Below are 4,610 nucleotides of genomic sequence, written 5' to 3' on the forward strand. Positions count from 1 at the left end.
CTCTCAATACCATTAAATTATATTACCAAGGGATCTTTGTGCCCTGGAACTGTATACTGGCTTGGGCCTGGTGGTGGCAGAGGGAGCTTGGGAGGACCTGGGGGTGGGGCCCGCAGGGGATGGCTCCCCAAGGGGACAGAGAGTGTGACCAGCATTTAGTAAGGATATGAGCCCTGTTAGTATGGAGCATATTGGCATTGCTCAGACTCTGGGTCTTCTGATCATGACGTCTGAGGGCTGAGGCCAACCTTATCTTCCATCTTGATCTGTGATCTCCAGATCTCAGTCTTCTGCGTAGATAGGATTATAGGCATGAGCCTCTGGCACCAGGCCTCTGATTCTTTTTGGTATATTAGAGTTTGAACTCAAGGCCTAGGTTTTCCAGTCAGTTCTTCTACCATGGGAGCTAAATCTTTCTGTCTTTGGCATTTCCAAGATAGAGACTCAATATATGCTCAGGCTGGGCTGGATCACGGTCCTCCTGTGACAGGCATGGACCACTATGCGTGGTCATCTGTAGTTGCGATGGTAGACATGTTGCGCCATGCTCAGTCAACAGTTTAGATGGACTACCCAAACTCTTAGTCCATGGCAGCCGATTCTTGGCCAAAGTTGAAGCTCTGGGTTGGGCCTGGAACCATCGGACCTCAGTCTCCTCACAGGAAAGTTGTGAGCAAACAAGGGATCAATACAGGGGCATCTCTGGGCAGGGCCAGCATAGAGGGAGCGGTTGTCAGAGAAGGTTCTTGGCAATTCTGTGAGCATATGACAGGAAGATAGCTGGAAAGGGCTCAGATGGGGCCTGTTATTTATAATGCAACAGGTATGGAATTATGAAAAAAACATGGCTCTCTTTTATCTTTACCCTATCCCCATGAGGAAAGAGATCCTTTACTGTGTTCAGTTTTGCAGGTGGGGAAAATGAAGCAAAGAAGCTGGATGGCCTACTCATGTCCCCCAGCTTACAGGAAACTCGGCCGGACTTCTCTGCCATGCTCCCTAAGACTATGGGTGCTGAGCAGTACACTTCTTGTGGTAGGAAGTCCACTTCTTGTCAGTCATGGGGCTTGAAATCTGAGCCTGGGTGCTGTCCCCGAGCCCCTCAGATGAAGTCTAGCATTCTACCACTTGTACCACAACACCACTCCCGGTTTTCTGGTGGTTCTTTGAGATAAGAATCTCTCTCTCTCTCTCTCTCTCTCTCTCTCTCTCTCTCTCTCTCTCTCTCTCTCTCTCTCTCTCTCTCTCTCTCTCTCTCTCTCTCTCTCTCTCTCTCTCTCATAGGAACTTGTTGAATGGATGCTACAGGAGGTGGCTTAGTGTCCCCATGTGGCTCGGACCCAAGGTGGCCCTCTCATTCTGGAGGTGGGCTGTGGGTCAGGAGCTGTTTTGCTCAGCCTGTTGAACTAGCTCCCTGAGGTAAGCCCCTCTGTGTGCAGGCTAGAACATGATGGTTATTCATTGTCAGTCCATCTGATGAGTCCTTCTCCACTACTCTTTATTAAGGAAAATGGATGAGGAGATATCACATTGTCCAACCGCACAGCACGATCCCGGGCCTCTGATCCTCACCACCACATATCAGGCCAGACACTGATTATAAGAAAATGAATTCACTCTATGTCTACTTTCGCTTTGTGTCATTTTGGGGAGAGGGGGTGGTTTGCAGAGGAAGGACCCCAGGCCTGACACCTCCGGGGGGACATTTGTTCTTGTGACAGAGTCAAGTCATTGCTGTGGATAAGAAGGAAGCCGCTATCAGACTGACCCAGAAAAATGCTCAAAGGTAGGTAAGCTGTTGAAGTATCAAACCCACCCATGTCTGCTTCCCACAACACGGAGGGTGCAGTGTGGGTGGCCTGGGACTGGCCCTAGGGGATTATAAATGGATGTTGTTGAACAGGTGCTGGTAGCTCTTGCTCATCCTGGCTGAGGTCTGATGGTCATGACTCAGAGCCAGCCCAGGCAGGAGAGTCTATGATATTCTTATCTCCCATAAACCACCTCCCCAGCACCAAAAAAAAAGCCAGATGTGGTGCTGTGGCTCAAGTGGTATAGCCTCAGCCTTGAGTAAAAAAAGCTCAGGGATGACACCAAGGCCCTGAATCCAAGCCCTAGGACTCACAAAAAAATAAAATAAATGAATAGTGGGCACCTGTTACGTTACTACCAAAATGGATGGATTCAGTCTTCTCTCTGGTACTTGTATCCAAAGGTAAGGGGCTTCCCTTGATGCTCCTCTAAACCTCTCTTTCTGTCTATTATCTCTCCCAGCTTGAGCTGCAGGATAGAATTCAGGTCATCCCTCTTGTTATGACCTTAAGTACCATTCCCTACCTTCCCTCCTTGGGATGGGGATCCTGGATTTACTCACTACTGGGAGGATGAGGCACTGAGGACATGGGAGTAAGTATCCCTGAAACTCATACTCGCACACACAAACTCACCTAGGCCAACCAGAGTAGCCTTTTTCAAAGATACTTTATCTCCTTGGACTAACTGAACTAGTAGAGGAACTTGATCCCCTGTAAATGACTATTTTAACTAGGGCTTGCTAGTTGACATGAGATAAACAGAAGCTCAAAAGAAAGGCTCTGGTGCCTGTCACCTCTGGCTCAGGCTCATGCCTGACATCCTGGCTACTCGGGAGGCAGAGATCTGAGGATCAAAGATAGAAGCCAGCCATAAGCTGGAAAGCTAGTGAGACTCTACTCTCCATGGAATCACCAAAAAGTTAGAAGTGGAGCTGTGGCTCAAGTAATAGAGCACCAGCATTGAGCACAAAAACTCAAAGAGACAGCTCCCAGATCCTCAGTTCAAGCCCACATAAAGAAATGGTCCCTTGTGTGCCCCAAGACTGCCTGAGCCTCTAGTGCTCTCTTCCGAAGTGTGATACAGTACCGGTCTCTGGGTAGTGTATCAGAGACTTCAGAAATTGGGTGGTAAAAGCCAGACCTTCTCCTTTGTGCTCTTTGAACACACACCAGCTGGTAGGCAGAGCTTGACAAGGCCAGCAGCCTGCAGAGCAGAGAAGATCCCTCTCTGCCAGGGTGATTGGAGCAGGCTTCTTAGAGGCAGCACTTGAAAGGGGGTCTTGCTTAACAAGAAGGATCTGACAGGAAGCACAGAGAACAAAGATGCGGTAGATAAAGGACAGCATAGCTGAGCATGTTCATTTCTAGCAAGAGCTAGTGGTGAAAAACTCAGTAAAGATGTGCAAGTCTGTCCCGAGACAGGCCCAAGGTGTCACAGAAGATCAGCTATCTAACATTGGGATTGTCTCTTAGCAGTAGTGAGCTCGCCTAGCACACAGGAAACCCTGGGTTTGATTCCTAGCTCCCGCATACACAGAAAAAGCCGGAAGTGGCACCATGGCTCAGGTGGAAGGGCACTTGCCTTGAGCAAAAGTAGCTCTGGGACAGCACCTTGGCCCCAAGGTCAAGCCCCAGGACTGTCAACATATAACAGCACTCCAAGGGACCTGGATGACAGGTGGATGGCCATGCCCTGTAGCTCTTAGTAAATCCATCCATGCTTTCTGTCTCCTTTGACAGAGGGGATTTGGACACTCCTGCTCTGGGCACACCTGGACCTGGTTATCAGCAACCCTCCTAATGTCTTCCACCTGGATATGGAGTAGCTGGCCCCAGAAATCCTCAGGTACTTGTTGGTAGGGGCGGGGGATACAGGGCATCCCCCAGATTTCCTAGTGGGTCTGATCTGCCCCAGATGACCAGGCCATCCAGAGGAGGTGGATGGGAGCTTAGAAAGGACTAGTGATGTGAAGGGAGCCCTTTAATGCCCATGGTCCTACCCAGATTCCAAGCCTCAATTTGCTTTCCCTGAGGGAGGTTAAAGAGTGTCTAGGTGGTACTGTCTAGCAGAGGACTAGGTGGAAATTCTAAAGAATGAGAGACCATAAGCCCTGTGCTGGTGGCTCACACCTGTCATCCTGGCTACTTGGGAGATTGCAATCCAGAGGATCTTATTTCCCAGCCGAGGCAGGAAAGTCCCATGAGAGTCTCATCTCCAACCTCCAACGGGAAGTGGGCCATGGTTCAAGTGGTAGAGCAAGTGGCTGAATCTGGGCGATGCCAGTGGCTCACAACTGTCATCCTAACTACTCAGGAGGCTGAGATCTGAGGATCAGAGTTCAAAGTTAGTGTGGGCAAGAAAGTCTGTGAGACTATCTTCAGTGAACCACCAGAAAACCTGAAGTGGCGCTCTGGCTCCAGTGGTAGAGCGCACACCTTCAGCTGAAGAGCTGAGGGACTGTGTACAGGCCCAAAGTTCAAACCTTATGACCGACAACCAAAAATAAGGTGGCTGAGTTTTCTTCATAGTGTTGTGTACAGTAGGAAATGCTATGCTGTGTGCCATTCCAGATGTGTGAGAGGCTCTGAGTTTTGTCTACACTTGGTCTGAGGACAATAGTGCCATCTGCTCGGGGTTTGGGATATTCATGTGCTTAGGGACAGCTGAGGCCTTGGGCTACCCGTTTTGTGTGTGTGTGTGTGTGTGTGTGTGTGTGTGTGTGTGTGTGTGTGTGTATTTTTCCCTCATCTTTCTCTGTCCACTTCCTGAGTGCCTGTCTGCCTATTCCTAACTAG

The sequence above is a fragment of the Dipodomys merriami genome, unplaced genomic scaffold (genome assembly GCF_024711535.1).
Source record: "Dipodomys merriami isolate MVZ:Mamm:240054 unplaced genomic scaffold, mDipMer1.0.p SCAF_113, whole genome shotgun sequence".
In the NCBI taxonomy this organism is placed as follows: Eukaryota; Metazoa; Chordata; class Mammalia; order Rodentia; family Heteromyidae; genus Dipodomys; species Dipodomys merriami.